Raw genomic sequence first — 23,717 nt, 5'->3', positions numbered from 1 at the left:
AATACATTTATGTTTTGTTCGATTATGTGCGACCCATTTCAGAATTTTCACTTCCAAACAAGTTTGCCTGCCATATGAGTTCTGTTTTACTCACAGATATAATTCAAACAGTTTTAGAAACTTCAGAGTGTTTTCTATCCAATAGTAATAATAATATGCATATCATATGATCTAGGACAGAGTACGAGGCCGTTTAATTTGGGCACAAATTCATCCAAAAGTGAAAATGTCGCCCCCTATCCCTAAGAAGTTTTAACCTTTTCTCAATATAGGGGGTGCTGTTTCAACATTACCATTTATCGTTCCCAAATTAAACTGCCTCGTACTCAATTCTTGCTCGTACAATATGCATATTATTATTACTATTGGATAGAAAACAATCTCTAGTTTCTAAAACCGTTTGAATTATGTCTGTGTGTGAAACAGAACTCATTCTGCAGCGAAATTCATGACAGGAACTGCGAAGGTCTGAAAACGAGGATCAGTTTAAAGCTCTGTATGTATCCTATGGGTCGACATGAACTGCACGCGCCTTCCCCTGGATGTCAGTAACCAATGAGAATTGGAATGGAGTTTCTAGGCAGATCTCAGACCTTATAAAGCCCCAAGGAATGGAGGGAGCTCTCTTTTCGACGTTCGTCATGACGCAAAGCAAGACCTCAGGATGGCATTTTGAAACGCTCAGTTATCGGCCTTAGATATATCCGTCTGTAATTTAATTCGATATAGGTGTTAGAAACATCATAACGAAGTTATTTTAAACCGAGTTATATCAGTTTATGCGAGTATATTGCGATTTTCGGAATTTCCTTAGTATTGCGTTTTGAGGATTTGGGCATGTCTGCGCCACATAGCTAACGTTAGCTGCTATTTCCAAAGTTGAAGAGGACGTTTTACAACCGAGCAACGATTCTTTTGGACAAAGGACAACTTGCCCAAGATTCTGATGGAAGCTCGTCCAAAAGTAAGAGCTATTTATGATTTAATTCGTATTTATGTGGAAAAATGTAAAAGGATTTGTCCGCCATTAATTTCGGCACTGGTCTGGCTGTAACGCACACTGTATGTCTAGTAACGTTAATTTTAAAAATCTAACACAGCGGTTGCATTAATAACTAATGCATCTTTCATTTGCTGTCCAACCTGTATTTTTTAGTCAAGTTTACGATTATTTATCGATTAGATTAGGTGCCTCTCCAAGATGGCGCCGGCCAGAATGCCTGAAATGTTGCTACTGATCACATTGTATAACCACGATTTGTGCTGCTAAATATGCACATTTTCGAACAAAACCTATATGCATTGTGTAATATGATGTTACAGGACTGTCATCTGATGAAGTTTATCAAGGTTAGTCAAATTATATATCTTTTGCTGGATTGTTACGATCGCTAACCTTTGCTGCTGGTAAATGCGGTTGTGTTTCTGGCTATTGTGGTAAGCTAATATAATGCTATATTGTGTTTTCGCTGTAAAACACTTAAAGAATCTGACATATTGGCTGGCTTCACAAGATGTTGGGCTTTCATTTGCTGTACGCTGTGTATTTTTCAGAAATGATTTATGATGAGTAATTAGGTATTTGATGTTGGTCTCTGTAATTATTCTGGCTGCATCGACGCTATTTCAGATTGCAGCTGCAATGTAGAACTGTGATTTATACCTGAAATATGCACATTTTTCTAACAAAACATATGCTATACAATAAATATGTTATCAGACTGTCATCTGATGAAGTTATTTCTTGGTTAGTGACTATTTATATCTTTATTTGGTCGAAATTGTGATAGCTACCTATGCAGGAAAAAAATGGTGGGAAAAAAAAGTTGTGTCTTTTGCGATCGTGGTTGGCTAATAGATTTACATATTGTGTCTTCCCTGTAAAACATTTTAAAAATCAGAAATGATGGCTGGATTCACAAGATGTGTATCTTTCATCTGGTGTCTTGGACTTGTGATTTAATGATATTTAGATGCTAGTATTTACTTGTGACGCTATGCTAGGCTATGCTAGTCAGCTTTTTTACTGTGGGGGGTGCTCCCGGATCCGGGATTGGGACCAATTAGAAGTTAAGGCATCTGTTTTCCTAGTCATGTGAAATCCATAGATTAGGGCCTAATTAATTAATTAGATTTATTTTCTTATATGAACTGTAACTCAGTAAAACTCTTGAAATAGTTGTTTATATGTTTGTTCAGTGTAGTAATTTTAAGGGTGATAACATTTAAATGTTATAAACTTAGCATTCTATTTATCATTATAAATTACCAGAATTGTTGTTCATATTGCCAAGCTCTAGTACAGACTTCCTGTAATTATGAGAGTGGTTTCATTTAGAACATGATGAAAGGAAAGGGGATACCTAGTCAGTTGCACAACTGAATGCATTCAAACTGAAATGTGTCTTCCGCATTTCACCCAACCCCTCAATAAAAAAATTGAGAAAGAGAGAGGAAGGGAGAGACCTTGATGCCTCCATAATACATGACTAATGTGTTAACCATGCAGTGTGGATGATGTCTTGTTTAAACGCACACACACACACACACACACATTTATCAGTCAGCAGAGGTCCTGTTTGCCAGGTCTTTTTCACTGCCAGGCTGTAGCTCTGCTGATTCACTGCATTGACTCATTGGATTGATTAATAAGCCTTGCTCAAGAGTCGTTTCTCTCATCATGGGAAAGTACACCATAAGAGTGCCAATACACCAGAAAAAGGCTGGTGGGAGAAGCTATAGGAGTATGGGCTCATTGTAATGGCTGGAATGGTATCAAATACAGTGCATTCGTAAAGTATTCAGACCCCTTGACTTTTTCCACATTGTTACGTTACAGCCTTATTCTGAAATGAATTAAATAAAAAATGTTCCTCAATCGAGACACAATACCCCATAATGACAAAGCGAACAGGTTTTTAGAAATGTTTGCTAATGTATTAAAAATAAAAAACAGAAACAGCTTATGTACATAGGAATTCAGACCCTTTGCTATGAGACTCGAAATTGAGCTCAGAGGCATCCTGTTTCCATTGATCATCATTGAGCGGTTTCCACAACTTGATTGGAGTCCAACTGTGGTAAATTCAATCGATTGATTGGACATGATTTGGAATGGCACACAGCTGTCTATATAAAGGTCCCACAGTTGAGTGCATGTCAGAGCAAAAACCAAGCCAGGAGGTCGAAGGAACTGTCTGTAGAGCTCCAAGACAGGATTGTGTCGAGGCACAGATCTGGGAAAGGGTACCCAAACATTTCTGCAGCATTGAAAGTCCCCAAAAACACAATGTCCTTCATCATTCTTAAATGGAAGAAGATTTGAACCACCAAGACCGACCGACTGGCCGCCTGGCCAAACTGAGCAAAATCGGGAGAGAGGGCCTTGGTCAGGGAGGAGACCAAGAACCCGATGGTCACTGACAGCACTCCAGAATTCCTCTGTGGAGATGGGAGAACCTTCCAGAAGGACAACCATCTCTGTAGCACTCCACCAATCAGGCCTTTATGGTAGAGTGGGCAGGCGGAAGCCACTCCTCAGTAAAAGGCACATGGCAGCACACTTGGAGTTTGCCAAAAGGCACCAAAGACTCTCAGAACATGAGAAACAAGATTATCTGGTCTGGTAAAACCAAGAGTGAACTCTTTGGCCTGAATGCCAAGCGTCACGTCTGGAGGAAACCTGGCACCATCCCTACGGTTAAGCATTGAGGTGGCAGCATCAGGCTGTGGGGATGTTTTTCAGCAGCAGGGAGACTAGTCGAGACCTCCTGGCTTGGTTTTTGCTCTGACATGCACTAGGACCATGCCTCAGGACTACCTGGCATGATGACTCCTTGCTGTCCCCAGAGCACCTGGCCGTGCTGCTGCTCCAGTTTCTACTGTTCTGCCTGCGGCTATGGAACCCTGACCTGTTCACCGGACGTGCTACCTGTCCCAGACCTGCTGTTTTCAACTCTCTAGAGACTGCAGGAGCGGTAGAGATACTCTCAACGATTAGCTATGAAAAGCCAACTGACATTTACTCCCGAGGTGCTAACCTGTTGCACTCTCAACAACTACTGTGATTATTATTATTTGACCATAATAGTCATTTATGAACATTTGAACATCTTGGCCATATTCTTTTATAATCTCCACCCAGCACAGCCAGAAGAGGACTGGCCACCCCTCATAGCCTGGTTCCTCTCTAGGTTTCTTCCCAAGTTTTGGCCATTCTAGGTAGTTTTTCCTAGCCACCGTGCTTCTACACCTGCATTGCTTGCTGTTTGGGGTTTTAGGCTGAGTTTCTGTACAGCACTTTTTGGCATCAGCTGATGTAAGAAGGGCTATATAAATACATTTGATTTGGTCAGGATTGAGGGAAAGATGAACGGAGTGATTCTTGATGAAAACCTGCTCCAGAGTGCTCAGGACATCCGACTGGGGCAAAGGTTCACCTTCCAATAGGACAACGAGCCTAAGCACACAGCCAAGACAGCGCAGGAGTGGCTTCGAGACAAGTCTCTGAATGTCCTTGAGTGGCTGAGCGAGAGCCCGGACTTGAAGCCGATCGAACATCTCTGGAGAGACCTGAAAATAGCTGTGCAGTGAAACTCCCCATCCAACCTGACAGAGCTAGAGAGAATCTGCAGAGAAGAATGGGGAGAAACTCCCCAAATACAGTAGCGTCATACCCAAGATGACCAGAGGCTGTAATCTCTGCAAAAGTCCTTCAACAAAATAATGAGTAAAAGGTCTGAATACTTACAGTACCGGTCAAAAGTTGACACACCTACTTATTCCAGGGTTTTTCCTTTATTTTTACAATATTTTTCTACATTGTAGAATAATAGTGAAGACATGAAAACTATGAAATAACACATGGAATCATGTAGTAACCAAAAAAAAGTGTTAAACAAATCAAGATATATTTTATATTTGAGATTCTTCAAAGTAGCCACCCTTCGCCTTGATGACAGCACTCTTGGCATTATCTCAACCAGCTTCATGAGGTAGTCCCCTGGAATGCATTTCAATTAACAGGTGTGCCTTGTTAAAAGTTAGTGGAATTTCTTTCCTTCTTAGTGCGTTTGAGTCAATCAGTTGTGTGTTGTGACAAGAAGATATCCCTATTTGGTAAAAGACCAAGTCCATATTACAGCAAGAACAGCTCAAATAATCAAAGAGAAACGACAGTCCATTATTATTTTAAGACATGAAGGTCAGTCAATCTTGAACATTTCAAGAACTTTTCAAGTTTCGTCAAGTAGTCGCAAAAACCATCAAGTGCTATGATGAAGCTGGCAGTCATGAGGAACGCCACAGGAAAGGAAGACCCAGAGTTACCTCTACTGCAGAGGACAAGTTCATTAGAGTTACCAGCCTCAGAAATTGCAGCCCAAATAAATGCTTCAGAGTTCAAGTAACAGACAAATCTCAACATCAACTGTTCAGAGGAGACTGCGTGAATCAGGCTTTCATTCAGGCTGCAAAGAAACCACTACTAAAAGGACACCAATAAGAAGAAGAGACTTGCTTGGGCCAAGAAACACGAGCAATGGACATTAGACCGGTGAAAATCTGTCCTTTGGTCTGATGAGTCCAAATTTGAGATTTTGGGATCCAACTGCCGTGTCTTTATGAGACGCAGAGTAGATGAATGGATGATCTCTGCATGTGTAGTTCCCACCTTGAAGCATGCAGGAGGTGGTGTGATGGTGCTTTGCTGGTGACACTGTCAGTGATTAATTTAGAATTCAAGGCACAGTTAACCAGCAAGCTACTACAGCATTCTGCAGCAATACACCATCCCATCTGGTTTGTACTTAGTGAGACTATTATTTGTTTTTCAACAGGACAATGACCCAAAACACACCTCCAGGCTGTGTAAGAGTTGTTCGACCAAGAAGGAGCATGACGAGTGCTGCATCAGATGATCTGGCCTCCACAATCACCCGACCTCAACCCAAATTAGATGGTTTGGGATGAGTTGGACCGCAGAGTGAAGGAAAAGCAGCCAACAAGTGCTCTGCATATGTGGGAACTCCTTCAAGACTGTTGGAAAAGCATTCCAGGTTAAAATGGTTGAGAGTGTGCAAGGGTGGCTACTTTGAAGAAACTAAAATCTATTTTGATTTGTTTATAACTTTTTGGGTTAATACATGATTCTATTTGTGTTATTTCATAGTTTTGATGTCTTCACTATTATTCTGCAATGCAGAAAATAGTAAAAATAAAGAAAAGCCCTTGAATGAGTAGGTGTGTCCAAACTTTTGACTGGTATTGTATGTTAATGTGATATTTCAGTTATGTATTTTTAATAAAATACCTTAAAAAACAGTTTTTACTTTGTCATTACGGGATACTGTGTGTAGATAGACGAGTTAAAAAAAAAACAATTTGATCAATTTTAGAATGAGGCTGAAACGTAACAAAATGTGAAAAAAGTCAAGGGGTCTGATTACTTTCCGAATGTGCATACAAACATATGGAAACTATGGTTGGGCAGTATCCAGATTTTCATATCGTCATACTGTCCTTCTCTCATCCAAGGATTTACGATATTACTGGCTTAGTACACAATGAGGCACCAAAAAAAAAGATTTGGTCATTGGTCGTCTATTACCGGAATGCTAACAATATTAGCAAAGGTAATAGTGAATTTCCATGGAGGCTGCTAGCTAAATATGCTAACGAGCCCAAACAAAAATAAACTAATTGCAAAGACAGGCAATCCAGCTCATGAAGTTATATACTGTATATTAGGTAGGAGCTACCAAATGTCATTTTTGGTGAGTTTGGACATTTAAAAGCGAATGAAAGATATTGTGCAAATGAACAGTTTTGTTTAACTAGCTACACAAAAAGACTCCACTATGCAAGTAATCATCTCACTGTACTGTTTACACCTAACAAGCTAGAAACTAACCAAAAACATTGTTTAGAAAGTTGCTTTTAGTTGCCTGGTTTCCTAGATTGACATCTACTAAATTCATTTTTAAACGGATGGGTTTATTTCTGTTAAAATATGCCTGTTATGATATTTTGGACCCCCAGGCTGACAGACTGCATTTGAGGCCATGTGCTAAACAGTGAGTATGGTAGTGTACAACCAAAGATTAAGACGTAAGGCTGGTTTATACTACTACTATCGACATCGTCTGCATACAGTTGTCGCAGTGACATCATGAACATTCTATTGTCGTCCCGACATTAAATTTATCGTTGTCGTTATGAAAAAGTATAAACACAAAAATGACTGCATGACATTTGTGTGTTCATACTTTTTCATAATGACAATGATAAATTTGATGTCGGACGACAATAGAATGTTCATGATGTCTGTATACAGTTGTTGCAGTGACATGTCGAAAGTAGTAGTATAAACCAGCCTTACATCTTAATCTTTGGTTGCACACTACCATACTCACTGTTTAGCACATGGCCTCAAATGTGAATCCTTAAAGAGATGGGTAGGGCTAATGCTTAAGAGGGTGTGAACGATGCTGAATGGGTGTAGAAAAAGAGCTCTCCAGTAGGTGTCCCAAAACATTCAAGGGACATTTTCTCAAAAGTGGGGTTACAAGTTTATCAACTTTCAAAGCAGAATTACTTTCCCTATTTGTTCCTCAACTGCAGCGTATTATATACAATTTTCTAGCTCCGAGTCTACTTTTATCCAATGTAAAAAAAAACATTTCAAATGTTGCTACATCAGACCAAATCACTCGAATAACTAGCAAGTTAAACTTAGGGGTCGCGTAAATGCAGAACTCGTTTTTTTACAAAAAAATCTAAGCTAAAACGCATAAGAAATATCTCTGCGCTTTGTAAATGCAGATCTAAAGTGCTTCTTACTGTACATTTTGTGCTTCAGTATCTCCACTTGGATAAGAATTCACAAAACAGGCATTCTATCAGCAGACAGCACTCTGACATAGCTACTTTTCTCCTGTCCTTTTCTCAGTGTAGCCAGAATACTTTTCTCCATAAATACTAGTGGTGATGGAAAAGAAATCGATAGTTACATATTGGGATATTATTTCTGACGATATATAGTAATGACAATAATGGCAAAATTGTTTTTGGACTTGTTAGCTGTACCTGCACCAAAAACACCAGTATTTTCCTTAATAGCTTGTTCTCCATCTTCTTTTTAAATAGGGAGACAATTTACAGATGACGCCGGAGGGGACGGCTGCCGTTTTTATGGCCTCTTAACCTCTCTAGGGTATGTGGGACGGTAGCATCCCACCTCGTCAACAGCCAGTGAGACTGCAGGGCGCCAAATTCAAAACAACAGAAATCCCATAATTTAAATTCCTCAAACATACAAGTATTTTACACCATTTTAAAGATACACTTGTTGTAAATCCAGCCAAAGTGTCCGATTTCAAAAAGGTTTTACGACGAAAGCACACCAAACGATTATGTTAGGTATGAGCCAAGTCACAGAAAAAGACAGCCATTTTTCCAGCCAAAGAGAGGAGTAACAAAAAGCAGAAATAATCACTAACCTTTGATGATCTTCATCAGATGACACTCATAGGACTTCATGTTACACAATACATGCATGTTTTGTTCGGTAAAGTTCATATTTATATCCAAAGATCTGAGTTTAGGCGGGACGCTACTGTCTCACTTGGCAAAAAGCCAGAGAAAATGCAGAGCGCCAAATTCAAATTAATTACTATGAAAATTACTATAAAATCAAACTTTCATTAAATCACACATGAAAGATACGAAATTAAAGCTACACTGGTTGTGAATCCAGCCAACATGTCAGAATTCAAATAGGCTTTTCGGCGAAAGCAAACGATGCTATTATCTGAGGATAGCACAATAGTAAACAGACAGAGAAGCATATTTCAACCCGCGACACAAAACGCAGAAATAGAAATATAATTCATGCCTTACCTTTGATGAGCTTCTGTTTTTGGCACTCCAATATGTCCCATAAACATCACAAATGGTCCTTTTGTTCGATTAATTCCGTCGATATATATCCAAAATGTCCATTTATTTATTAGTTTTTTTTACGCATTTTTTGTAACTTATTTTGTACATAATGTTGCTGCTACCGTCTCCTATGACCAAAAAGAGCTTCTGGACATCAGAACAGCGATTACTCACCTTGAACTGGACAAATAATTGTTCTTTAATGAGTCGCAGGAGAAAGAGAGAGGTTTTGCAGAAGGAGCTCGGGGTGCCTTGTGATGATCCAGCAACGAGTAGCTAATCTGCCTTTGCCATCGGTATTATTGGCCAACGTAGAATCGCTCAATAACAAAGTGGACGAACTAAAACCACGTATATCCTACCAACAGGACATTAAAAACTGTAATATCTTATGTTTCACCAAGTCGTGGCTGAACGACGACACAAATAACATACAGCTGGCGGGTTATACATTGTATCGGCAGGATAGAACAACAGCCTCTGGTAAGGGGCGGCGGTCTACGGATATCTATAAACAGCTGGTGCACGATATCTAAGAAAGTGTTGAGGTTTTGCTTGCCTGAGGTAGAGTATCTCATGATAGTGTGGTCTACAGCTTATCTACTGTTAGGAATTTTGTTAATTAATAATTAAAACAATTCCTAGCTTTAGATAAAACTATAACTAATTGAACTCTGCACGCCTGGTGAAAAGAGATTTGTGTTGTGGGTTATAAAGTAAGCAGAAAGGGTCATTAAACTATGGTTGAACTGACCCAACTTAGCCCTGAGATGTTTAGATAAGGCTGTGGGTAACTTTTTAGGTCTTCCATTATCTTGAGTTGTCTGCTAAAGTGGTAATAAATTATAGTGAGCCTTCAGGATAATTGATTATGTGTGTGTCATGTGTGGGTGCTGTGAAGTTGGAATGAACTTTTGAACCTGTTTTCTATTTGTCAGGACAATGAGACTTATTCTGTAACCTATGACGTCATATCTTGTATATAAACCTGTGTTTATGATCAAATGGCAGCGTGCTCCGAGAATAAACACTATTATCTAATTTTAATAAGACTGTTTTATTTATTTATTTATTTATTTATTTAACCTTTATTTAACCAGGTAGGCAAATTGAGAACACGTTCTCATTTACAATTGCGACCTGGCCAAGATAAAGCAAAGCAGTTCGACACATACAACAACACATAGTTACACATGGAGTAAAACAAACATATAGTCAATAATACAGTGAAAAAAAAAATAAGTCTATATACAATGTGAGCAAGTGAGGTGAGATAAGGGAGGTGAAGGCAAACAAATATATGTATAAATAAATAAAAATATAAAAGGCCATGGAGGCGAAGTGAGTACAACACAGCAAGTAAAATAAAAACTAAAAAAACAATGGAATGGTTGGTTTGCAGTGGAAGAAAGTGCAAAGTAGAGACAGAAATAATGGGGTGCAAAGGAGCAAAATAAATTAATAAATAAATACAGTAGGTAAAGAGGTAGTTGTTTGGGCTAAATTGTAGATGGGTTATATACAGGTGCAGTAATCTATGAGCTGCTCTGACAGCTGGTGCTTAAAGCTAGTGAGGGAGATAGGTGTTTCCAGTTTCAGAGATTTTTGTAGTTCGTTCCAGTCATTGGCAGCAGAGAACTGGAAGGAGAGGCGTCCAAAGGAAGAATTGGTTTTGGGGGTGACTAGAGAGATATACCTGCTGGAGCGCGTGCTACAGGTAGGTGCTGCTATGGTGACCAGCGAGCTGAGATAAGGGGGGACTTTACCTAGCAGGGTCTTGTAGATGACCTGGAACCAGTGGGTTTGGCGACGAGTATGAAGCGAGGGCCAGCCAACGAGAGTGTACAGGTCGCAGTGGTGGGTAGTATATGGGGCTTTGGTGACAAAACGGATGGCACTGTGATAGACTGCATCCAATTTATTGAGTAGGGTTTTGGAGGCTATTTTGTAAATGACATCACCGAAGTCGAGGATTGGTAGGATGGTCAGTTTTACAAGGGTATGTTTGGCAGCATGAGTAAAGGATGCTTTGTTGCGGAATAGGAAGCCAATTCTAGATTTGACTTTGGATTGGAGATGTTTGATGTGAGTCTGGAAGGAGAGTTTACAGTCTAACCAGACACCTAGGTATTTGTAGGTGTCCACATATTCTAAGTCAGAGCCGTCCAAAGTAGTGATGTTGGACAGGCGGGCAGGAGCAGGCAGCGATCGGTTGAAGAGCATGCATTTGGTTTTACTTGTATTTAAGAGCAGTTGGAGGCCACGGAAGGAGAGTTGTATGGCATTGAAGCTCGCCTGGAGGGTTGTTAACACAGTGTCAAAAGAAGGGCCAGAAGTATACAGAATAGTGTCGTCTGCGTAGAGGTGGATCAGAGAATCACCAGCAGCAAGAGCGACATCATTGATGTAAACAGAGAAGAGAGTCGGTCCAAGAATTGAACCCTGTGGCACCCCCATAGAGACTGCCAGAGGCCCGGACAACAGACCCTCCGATTTGACACACTGAACTCGATCAGAGAAGTAGTTGGTGAACCAGGCGAGGCAATCATTAGAGAAACCAAGGCTGTCGAGTCTGCCAATGAGGATGTGGTGATTGACAGAGTCAAAGGCCTTGGCCAGGTCAATGAATACGGCTGCACAGTATTGTTTCCTATCGATGGCGGTTACGATATCGTTTATGACCTTGAGCGTGGCTGAGGTGCACCCATGACCAGCTCTGAAACCAGATTGCATTGCGGAGAAGGTGTGGTGGGATTCGAAATGGTCGGTAATCTGTTTGTTGACTTGGCTTTCGAAGACCTTAGAAAGGCAGGGTAGGATAGATATAGGTCTGTAGCAGTTAGGGTCAAGGGTGTCCCCCCCTTTGAAGAGGGGGATAACCGCAGCTGCTTTCCAATCTTTGGGGATCTCAGACGACACGAAAGAGAGGTTGAAGAGGCTAGTAATAGGGGTGGCAACAATTTCAGCAGATAGTTTTAGAAAGAAAGGGTCCAGATTATCTAGCCCGGCTGATTTGTAAGGGTCCAGATTTTGCAGCTCATTTAGAACATCAGCTGACTGTATTTGGGAGAAAGAGAAATGGGGAAGGCTTGGGCGAGTAGCAGAGGGGAGGGCAGTGCTGTTGTCCGGGGTGGGGGTAGCCAGGTGGAAAGCATGGCCAGCCGTAGAAAAATGCTTATTGAAATTCTCAATTATAGTGGATTTGTCGGTGGTGACAGTGTTTCCTATCTTCAGAGCGGTTGGAAGCTGGGAGGAGGTGTTCTTATTCTCCATGGACTTTACGGTGTCCCAGAACTTTTTTGAATTTGTGTTGCAGGAAGCAAATTTCTGCTTGAAATAGCTAGCCTTGGCTGTTCTAACTGCCTGTGTATATTGGTTTCTGGCTTCCCTGAAAAGTTGCATATCACGGGGGCTGTTCGATGCTAATGCAGAACGCCATAGGATGTTTTTCTGTTGGTTAAGGGCAGTCAGGTCAGGAGAGAACCAAGGGCTATATCTGTTCCTGGTTCTAAATTTCTTGAATGGGGCATGCTTATTCAAGATGGTGAGGAAGGCATTTTTAAAAAATGACCAGGCATCCTCTACTGACGGGATGAGATCAATATCCTTCCAGGATACCCCGGCCAGGTCGATTAGAAAGGCCTGCTCGCTGAAGTGTTTCAGGGAGCGTTTGACAGTGATGAGTGGAGGTCGTTTGACCGCTGACCCATTACGGATGCAGGCAATGAGGCAGTGATCGCTGAGATCTTGGTTGAAAACAGCAGAGGTGTATTTGGAGGGCAAGTTTGTTAGGATGATATCTATGAGGGTACCCGTGTTTACGGAATTGGGGTGGTACCTGGTAGGTTCATTTATAATTTGTGTGAGATTGAGGGCATCAAGCTTAGATTGTAGGGTGGCTGGGGTGTTGAGCATGTTCAAATTTAGGTCGCCTAGCAGCACGAGCTCTGAAGATAGATGGGGGGCAATCAGTTCACATATAGTGTCCAGAGCACAGCTGGGGGCAGAGGGTGGTCTATAGCAGGCGGCAACGGTGAGAGACTTGTTTTTAGAGAGGTGGATTTTTAAAAGTAGAAGTTCAAATTGTTTGGGAACAGACCTGGATAGTATAACAGAACTCTGCAGGCAGTCTTTGCAGTAGATTGCAACACCGCCCCCTTTGGCCGTTCTATCTTGTCTGAAAATCTTGTAATTGGGGATGAAAATGTCTGAATTTTTGGTGGTCTTTCTAAGCCAGGATTCAGACACGGCTAAAACATCCGGGTTGGCAGAGTGTGCTAAAGCAGTGAACAAAACAAACTTAGGGAGGAGGCTTCTAATGTTAACATGCATGAAGCCAAGGCTATTACGGTTACAGAAGTCATCAAAAGAGAGCGCCTGGGGAATAGGAGTGGAGCCAGGTACTGCAGGGCCTGGATTCACCTCTACATCACCAGAGGAACAGAGGATGAGTAGGATAAGGGTACGGCTAAAAGCTATGAGAATTGGTCGCCTAGAGCTACTAGAGCAGAGAGTAAAAGGAGGTTTCTGGGGGCGATAAAATAGTTTAAAGGAATAATGTACAGACAAAGGTATGGTAGGATGTGAATACAGTGGAGGTAAACCTAGGTATTGAGTGATGATGAGAGAGATATTGTCTCTAGAAACATCATTGAAACCAGGTGATGTCATCGCATATGTGGGTGGTGGAACTGAGAGGTTGGATATGGTATAGAGAGCAGGGCTAGAGTCTCTACAGTGAAATAAGCCAATAAACACTAACCAGAACAGCAATGGACAAGGCATATTTACATTAAGGAGAGGCATGCTAATCGAGTGATCAATAAGGGTCCAGTGAGTAGAGGTTGGTTGGGGTCGTGGCGATCCAGACAGCTGGCCGGGTATATGGCTATCGGTAGCAGCATAGGATGGAGGTCTGTTTGTAGATACCTCGTGCGTTTCCGTCGGTAGGTTAGTGGGGTTCCGTGTAGTGGGGTTCCGTGTGGTAGAGGGGATCAATCCAAATTGGCAAAATAGATATAGTGACCCAAGGAAAAAATAAAATAAATAAATAATAATAATAATAATAGTTGTCCAATATACTTGTTCAAATAGCAGCCGATAAGACAGCTAACGATTAGCGGGCCTCAGATGAGCGTTCAGGTAACGTCGGGACGGAGGTGCCAGTTGGATAAATCCCTCGGGCAGATAACGTCGGCAGTCAGTCGCGGCAGTCAGTCGTGAAGGCCCGGTGGGGTTCCGTATCTGCAGCAGCAACAAAAGAAACGGGTCCGGATGGTGATGGAACTCCTCAGCTGGCTAGCTCCAGAATGATTAGAGTTTGCTCCGGGGTCGACGTAAGCCAATAGTCACACGGTTTGCAGCTAGCTAGCTGCGAAATCAAGGTACAAGTGTCCAGAGCCTGCGGCTGGAATCCGGGGAAACTGAGAGAAAAAAAAAAGAGTCCCGGAATGCTCCGGTCCGAGTCGCGTTGCACAAAAGTGCCGGTAGATTATCGAGCTAAAGGAATAGCTGATGACCACTAAACGTGGGCAGCTGAAACACCAACGCTAGCCAGCAAACCGGCTAATTTCGGGGCAGCTACAGATTAGCTTCTGGCTAGCTATCGGAGTAGCTTCTGGTTAAGCTTTCAGGCTAGCTTCTGAATTAGCCCCTGGCTAGCTTCCACGATGGATTTTCAGATTGAGGTAAGTAATACTTTTTGTAATTGGTGAAGCGGGTTGCAGGAAAGCTTTTGCAGGAAAGCTTTTGTAGTTGAGTTCTTGGATAATAAAATAGATAAAAGATATGCGAAGAAAGGTGTAAATATATATATATACAGGACACGAACAATACGGAACAGAAAAAGACGTCTGAACTGCTAAGCCACCTGTATCCTGTCTATTTTATGTTAATAAGTATCTTACAAATTCTTATAAATAGACAGATTGAATTTAATTAATGAGTATATTAGAGGAATTATTTAATTCCACTAACATCTACCTAGAGAGTTTCTGTATTTTTTGTAGCTGTCTACATACCACCACTAAGACCGCACTCATTGAGCTGTATACGGCCATAAGCAAACAGGAAAACTCTCATCCATTGGCGGCGCTCCTAGTGGCCGGGGACTTTAATGCAGGGAAACTTAAATCCGTTTTACCTAATTTCTACCAGCATGTTAAATGTGCAACCAGAAAAGAAAAAAAAGCAAAGAAGAAAAAAAACTCTGGACCACCTTTACTCCACACACAGAGACGCGAACAAAGCCCTCCCTCGCCCTCCATTTGGCAAATCTGACCATAATTTTATCCTTCTGATTCCTGCTTACAAGCAAAAATTAAAGCAGGAAACACCAGTGACTGTCAATAAAAAAAGTGGTAATCTGCTTAGCAGATGCTAAGCTACAGGACTGTTTTGCTTGCACAGACTAGAATATGTTCCTGGCTTTATCAATAAGTGGATCGATGACGTTGTCCCCACAGTGACTGTACGTACATACCCAAACCAGAAGCCATGGATTACAGGCAACATCCGCACTGAGCTAAAGGGTAGAGCTGCCGCTAACTAGAGTGGGACTCCAACCCGGAAGCTTATAAGAAGTCCTACTATAACCTCCGATGAACCAAACAGGCTAAGCGTCAGTACAGGACTAAGATCGAATCGTACTACACCGGCTCCGATGCTCGTCGTATGTGGCAGGGCTTGCAAACTATTACAGACTACAAAGGAAAGCACAGCTGATAGCTGCCCAGTGACACGAGCCTACCAGACGAGCTAAATTACTTCTATGCTCGCATCGAGGCAAGTAACACTGAAACATGCATGAGAGCATCAGCTGTTCCTGGACGACTCTGTGATCACGCTCTCCGCAGCTGATGTAAGCCCTTTAAAACAGATCAACATTCAGGCCACAGGGCCAGACGGATTACCAGGACGTGTACTGTGAGCATGCGCTGACCAACTGGCAAGTGTCTTCACTGATATTTTCAATCTCTCCCTGTCTGAGTCTGTAATACCAACATATTTCAAGCAGATCACCATAGTCCCTGTGCCCAAGAACACTAAGGTAACCTGCCTAAATGATTACCAACCCGTAGCACTCACGTCTGTAGCCATGAAGTGCTTTGAAGGGCTGGTCATGGCTCACAACACCATGATCCCAGAAACCCTATACCCACTCTAATTTGCATACCGCCCCAACAGATGATGCAATCTCTATTGCACTTCACACTGCCCTTTCATACTTGGACAAAAGGAACACCTATGTGAGAATGCTATTCATTGACTACAGCTCAGCGTTCAACACCATAGTGATAATCTTTGAGGGAACTAAGCGCCTCCCTCTGCAACTGGATCCTGGACTTCCTGACAGGCCGTTCCCAGGTGGTAAGGGTAGGTAACACCACATCCGCCACGCTGATCCTCAACACGGAGGCCCCTCAGTGGTGCGTGCTCAGTCCCCTCCTGTACTCCCTGTTCACTCATGACTGCACAGTCAGGCCCGACTCCAACGCCATCATTAAGTTTGCTGATGACAAAACAGAGACCTGACCGTGTGGTGCAAGGACAACAACCTCTCCCTCAACGTGATCAAGACAAAGGAGATGATTGTGGACTACGGGAAAAGGAGGACCGAGCACGCCCCCATTCTCATCGACAGGGCTGCAGTGGAACAGGTTGAGAGCTTCAAGTTCCTTGGCGTCCATATCACCAACAAACTGACATGGTCCAAGCACACCAAAACAGTTGTGAAGAGGGCACGACAAAACCTATTCCTCCTCAAGAGACTGAAAAGATTTATCATTGGTCCTCAGATCCTCAAAAGGTTCTACAGCTGCACCATCGAGAGCATCCTGATGGGTTGCATCACTGCCTGGTATGGCAACTACTCGGCCTCTGACCGCAAGGCACTAGAGGGTAGTGCGTACGACCCAGTACATCACTGGGGCCAAGCTATAAGGAGGTCAGAGACACCAGTGACTGTCAATAAAAAAAAGTGGTAATCTGCTTAGCAGATGCTAAGCTACAGGACTGTTTTGCTTCCATCCAGGACCTCTATACCAGGCGGTGTCAGAGGAAGACCCTAGTCGTAGACTGTTCCCTCTGCTACAGCACGGCAAGCGGTACCGGAGCGCCAAGTCTAGGTCCAAGAGGCTTCTAAACAGCATCTACCCCTAAGACATAAGACTCCTGAACATCTAAACAAATGGCTACCCAGACTATTTGCATTGCCCCCCTCCCTTTTATGCTGCTGCTACTCTCTGTTTATTATCTATGCATAGTCACTCTAACGACATGTACATATTACCTCAATTACCTCGACTAACCGGTGCCTCCGCACATTGATTCTGAACCGGTACCCTCTGTATATAGCCTCGCTATTGAAATTTTACTGCTGCACTCTGTTACTTTTCCCAAACCAGAAACCATGGATTGATGGCAGCATTCGCGCGAAACTGAAAGCGCGAACCACTGCTTTAAACCAGGGCAAGGTGACCGGAAACATGACCGAATACAAACAGTGTAGCTATTCCCTCCGCAAGGCAATCAAACAAGCTAAGCGTCAGTATAGAGACTGAAAGTAGAGTTGCAATTCAACGGCTCAGACACAAGAGGTATGTGGCAGGGTCTACAGTCAATCACGGATTACAAAAAGAAAACCAGCCCCGTCGCGGACCAGGATGTCTTGCTCTCAGACAGACTAAATAACTTCTTTCGTCGCTTTGAGGACAATACAGTGCCACTGACACGGCCCGCTACCAAAACCTGCGGACTCTCCTTCACTGCAGCCGACGTGAGTAAAACATTTAAACGTTTTAACCCTCGCAGGCTGCAGGCCCAGACGGCATCCCCAGCAGGGTCCTCAGATCATGCGCAGACCAGCTGGCTGGTGTGTTTACGGACATATTCAATCAATCCTTATCCCAGTCTGCTGTTCCCACATGCTTCAAGAGGGCCACCATTGTTCCTGTTCCCAAGAAAGCTAAGGTAACTGAGCTAAACGACTACCGCCCCGTAGCACTCACTTCCGTCATCATGAAGTGCTTTGAGAGACTAGTCAAGGACCATATCACCTCCACCCTACCTGACACCCTAGACCCACTCCAATTTGCTTACCGCCCCAATAGGTCCACAGACGACGCAATCGCAACCACACTGCACACTGCCCTAACCCATCTGGACAAGAGGAATACCTATGTGAGAATGCTGTTCATCAACTACAGCTCAGCATTTAACACCATAGTACCCTCCAAACTCGTCATCAAGCTCGAGACCCTGGGTCTCGACCCCGCCCTGTGCAACTGGGTACTGGACTTCCTGACGGGCTGCACCCAGGTGGTGAGGGTAGGTAACAACATCTCCACCCCGCTGATCCTAAACACTGGGGCCCCACAAGGGTGCGTTCTGAGCCCTCTCCTGTACTCCCTGTTCACCCACGACTGCGTGGCCATGCACGCCTCCAACTCAATCATCAAGTTTGCGGACGACACTACAGTGGTAGGCTTGATTACCAACAACGACGAGACGGCCTACAGGGAGGAGGTGAGGGCCCTCGGAGTGTGGTGTCAGGAAAATAACCTCACACTTAACGTCAACAAAACAAAGGAGATGATTGTGGACTTCAGGAAACAGCAGAGGGAGCACCCCCCTATCCACATCGATGGGACAGTAGTGGAGAGGGTAGTAAGTTTTAAGTTCCTCGGCGTACACATCACTGACAAACTGAATTGGTCCACCCACACAGACAGCGTTGTGAAGAAGGCGCAGCAGCGCCTCTTCAACCTCAGGAGGCTGAAGAAATTCGGTTTGTCACCAAAAGCACTCACAAACTTCTACAGATGCACAATCGAGAGCATCCTGTCGGGCTGTATCACCACCTGGTACGGCAACTGCTCCGCCCACAACCGTAAGGCTCTCCAGAGGGTAGTGAGGTCTGCACAACGCATCACTGTGGACAAACTACCTGCCCTCTATAATGTATATGTATATACTGTACTCTATATGATCTACTGCATCTTGCCACCTTTATGTAATACATGTATCACTAGCCACTTTAAACTATGCTACTTTTATGTTTACATACCCTACATTACTCATCTCATATGTATATACTGTACTCGATACCATCTACTGCATCTTGCCTATGCCGTTCTGTACCATCACTCATTCATATATCTTTATGTACATATTCTTTATCCCTTTACACTTGTGTGTATAAGGTAGTAGTCGTGGAATTGTTAGGTTAGATTACTCGTTGGTTATTACTGCATTGTCGGAACTAGAAGCACAAGCATTTCGCTACACTCGCATTAACATCTGCTAACTATGTGTATGTGACAAATAAAATTTGATTTCTTATTTTTTGTAGGTATTTTTCTTAACTACATTGTAAGGGCTTTTAAGCATTCCACTGTAAGATTGTATTCCTGTTGTACTCGGTGCATGTGACAAATAAAATGTGTTTTGTTTTGTTTTCAGCACTTATTTCCATGACTGATCAAAACTTGTTTTCTCATGGCTCTCTCTTGTACCTCTGCAGCAGAAATATGGTGAGCAATATGTTTGGAACATCGAATCGCAACACATAGAATCATGAGAATCGCAATACATATCGTATTGGGAACTAGTATCGTGATAATATTGTATTGGGGAAGTCCCTGGCAATTCCCAACCCTAACAAATACAGGGGCTGGATGCAGCACAGCCACTATTAGAAGAAGTGGACTGAGTCAACTCACAGGGACACTTCCCTCTGACAACTATATGCCATTCTCATTGTCCTCATGAGGGCCATTTGGGAGTAATGACCACAGGAAGGAAGACCTTCCCTCGACACTCTGAGGGACCAGTATCTATCAGGTGACCTCACCCAGGGGGGTGGATGTGGTGGCACTATTCAATCTAAACCAATAACAGAGTTTACGGCTGATGAGGGGAAAAAAGGTGTATTCGGTGTGAAATGCATGTTTTATATGACATTTAAAATAATTGTATGTTTCAAATAGAACGTTGTTTTGTTGATTAAGTTGAATTAATCAAATTCTGCAGCCTTGCAGGGCAAGACTTCTAAGAATTAGTCTTAGCCTGGAAGGGCAGTAACCCAGCAAACTATTTTGATGACTATGGCCCTCAATGAGTGACCACTAATCACAAGACAAGAGACAGTTAATTACATAAAAGGGGTTTAGGCTGGGGCAACCTCTGATAGCCCGAGGTGAAGTGCGCGCACACACACACACACACACAAACAATGTTCCAGCAAGAGGTTAACAGGATTTGAGTTGATTGCATCACAGTAGGAATGTGACAAATGGACAATTGTTCTTAACGTTTAGACAGTCATTTTTTTATTTAATTTTTTTTTAATCGGTTTTCCGTTAAAACGATAAGAAAATAATACAACTCCAGTCAATTCACAATGCAGAATAATGGTCATATTACATATGCATGCCCGTTAGGGCCAGGCAGTGAAGTTCTCTCCCGCCACCCTTTACACACATAATGCAGTACAGTAACATGTCGATAATTGATAACAAAAAAGTGTCCCATCAGAAGTGTCTGTACCTTTTTCGGCAGTAGAATTCTGCTACGGCATATAATGATATATTGTTTCCCTGACAACAATAAACATGTTGTTTATGCTGTTTTTTTATGGAAGGGTAGCTAGATGTGCTTTCTTTCTACTAAATGTCTTGGTAAGTCACGATATTTAACTAACTTTAAAGTTAGTTAAGAGTAGACTGCGTGCAGGCAGCAGGAAGGCTAGGATCTCATGGCGCTACAGAGGGTTGTACGGACAGCCCATCACTGGGGCCGAGCTCCCTGCCATCCAGGACCTGTATATCAGGCGGTGTAAAAAGAATGCCTGAAATCGCGAAAGACCCCAACCACCCCAAGCAGCACAGCAAGAGGTACCGGTGCATCAAGTCTGACACTAACAGGATCTTGAACAGCTTCTATCCCCAAGCAATATGACTGATGAATGGCTAACAAAATAGCAACATGGACAGAGTTTACTTGTATCTTTACTGACCTTTTATTTCAATATTTGTTCTGTCTCTATGCACTCTGTCACTCCAACAAACACTCACTCCATCATTTGCTCACTCACACATAATATGTACATACATTTTTACTGACTCCACACAGCTGCAAGCTGCTGCTACTCTGTTTATCTTATATCCTGTAGCCTAGTCACCTTACATATCTACCTATCTCTGCACATGTAAATATGGTATTGGAACTGACTTTTAAAATATTTCCTGTATATAGTATGCTTACTTTGTGTATTTCATATCTTATTCCTTGTGTTTTTTTAAAATATTAATACATTATTGATTATTGCATTGTAGGGTTTTGAGTTTGCAAGAAAGGCATTTCACTGTATTTGCCATTGCCGAGGCGCTTTCAAGGGGCCACATACCAACATATCTGAAAAGGGTCATAAATACAGGCTATAGTGGTAGCCTACTGTAATTTAATATTATGAGACAAAAACACCCCCACCCACTCAGCAACTAAGAGTAGCCTACCTGTGCTCGCAAGACTGGCCCGAAGATACCTCTTTATCCCAGCGACATCATCCCATTAATAGCCTATAGCCTAAACTAGGATAGTCTACACACAACAGACCGAAGACTGAACACACACTCTCCTCATTAGCAAAGAGAAAGCGCAGGCAGTCCAGCGCGAGGGCGAGAGAGCAGGGGCAGGCAGAACTGTGCACATATGTCTTAATTGTCTTGCATGCCTCGCAAATTCCCCAATGTAGCCTAAAGTTTGCATCTCCTCTCTGGTTTTATTTCAATTACACAACTTTATAGCCATATAGTCTTGTTAGGCTATAAACACGGAAAATAAGGCTTTGTGATAACTGCACTGCGATTTTACATTTTAAAACAGTTTTTCGGTTAGGGATTTGTCTTAAGGTTAAGGATCCCAACTTCACTTAAATGTCCACACCCCTCCACCACAGGCTTTCAAATGTGTTCGGTAGGGCCGGGACTATACCAGTATTACGATACTTCTTAGTATTGAAACAAAACAAAGTGGATTTAACTTCTTTAGGAAAACAGATCTAACGTTGGAAACAAACATGTTGTAATCCAGAGTCACATTTATTTATTTTCAAACTATAGAACACAATATTCTACAAACAGCAGGTTTTTGCTAGGCAGTATACCATATTTTATGATATACCGGTATTGATGCAGGGACCGGTTTGGGTTTTTACTTTACCTTCTATTCCGGTATTTGAATGTTTGGTTTGTTAAATGTGATACGCCATGTGTAATGTCAATTTTTAATGTCAATTTCTTTTTGTACTGAGTAAGAGCAAACGTAGCTAGCTAATGCAGCCTGATAATACCAGTGATGGTGTAGACCTAAATCAGCATGTTGTTAATGCAACAGTATCTTCTAAATCAAAGAAGAATATGCAAAACAAGAATATGTTAGCTACATGAAGTTGCTAAGAGAAAACATGCAATGTAGCCAATGCTTATAGGGTCCCCTAGGAAACACTTATCAACACTTTAGTTCTTACCCTGTCACAATAACTCCTCCCTGGCATTTTAATTCGTTGTCATCTCAAACACTGTATTCAAAGTGCCCACTATTATATTCTAACTATAGAATTAGAATAGTCATTGTATTTCCATGATGCCAACAGTTATGCTCTAATTAGCAGGTCAAATCGCAATTGTAACATTCGGTTAAAAATAAGTCCTAGATGATTTGCCTATATCGTGCAGCCCTACGTGGCAGTGTGGAAATTCAATTGAGCAGTGGTGTAAAGTACTTAAGCAAAAACACTTTAAAGTACTACTTAAATTGTTTTTATGGCATCTGTACTTTATTTTTGATAACTTTTACTTCACTACATTCCTAAAAGAAAATACTGTACTTTTTACTCCATGCATTTTCCCTGACACCTAAAAGTACATTTTGAATGATTAGCAGGACAGGAAAATGGTCAAATTCACACACATGTCAAGAGAGTGTTGGCGTGTGCCCCTGGCTATCCATAAAATGGTGTCATTTGGTTTGCTTAATATAAGCAATTTGAAATGATTTATACTTTTGATACTTCAGTACATTTTATCAATTACATTTACTTTTGATACATAAGTATATTTGTATATTTAAATCCAAATACTTTTAGACTTTTACTCAAGTAGTATTTTACTGGGTGACTTTCACTTTAGTCATTTTCTATTAACATATCTTTACTTTTACTGAAGTATGACAATTGGGTACTTTTTCCACCACTGCAATTGAGTGCAGGAAATGCAGAAATGATAAAAGTGATGAAATTTGTTTTGGTTGAAGTTCAACTAAACATTCTAAAACAAATTCGAATGGAGAAAGACTCATTGAAATTATTTAGAATGTACGTGTTACCACAGGAGAGGAGAGGGGGGGGCTGGTTTTATGACACCTCACGCCAAACGTAAATTCTTATGCAGCAGAGAACCCTCTCCTGCTCTTCAGTACCAACCAAAGGAATGCCTTTGTCCTCCAGGTAACTTGTGCCTCAACTATAACATCCAAAAAAGTTAATTGGAACAATATTTCTAAGATAGGAATGTTAAGAATGGTCAGTGGGGATCTAAAGAATAACCATGTCATATTGCTTTTCATTTTGTGATGTTATTAAAAACTCTATGAACCAAATACTGTAACTTAGGAAGGAAACCCCCTTCGGCTGTTAAGTTTCCATCCAATCAAATAAAAATGTTATTGGTCACATACACGTGTTTAACAGATGTTATTGCGGGTGTAGTGAAATGCTT

The 23,717-nt window shown here is 42.0% G+C and overlaps 1 protein-coding gene and 1 long non-coding RNA gene across 8 annotated transcripts in view; one reads left to right on the top strand and one right to left on the bottom strand.

Moving 5' to 3' along the window:
- The window catches only part of LOC139538627 (beta-galactoside alpha-2,6-sialyltransferase 2-like), a 73,424-nt gene that overhangs the window by 36,064 nt on the left and 13,643 nt on the right, over window positions 1-23,717 (bottom strand). The window lies entirely within an intron of this gene.
- On the top strand, window positions 8,747-9,990 carry LOC139538626 (uncharacterized). Its single transcript, XR_011667767.1, has 2 exons — window positions 8,747-9,775; window positions 9,888-9,990. It is a non-coding gene; the product is annotated as an uncharacterized lncRNA (long non-coding RNA).

Source organism: Salvelinus alpinus, chromosome 14 (assembly GCF_045679555.1).
Source record: "Salvelinus alpinus chromosome 14, SLU_Salpinus.1, whole genome shotgun sequence".
NCBI lineage: Eukaryota > Metazoa > Chordata > Actinopteri > Salmoniformes > Salmonidae > Salvelinus > Salvelinus alpinus.
The sequence above is the reverse complement of the archived record's forward strand: the minus strand, read 5'-3'. Positions and strand labels throughout refer to the sequence as shown.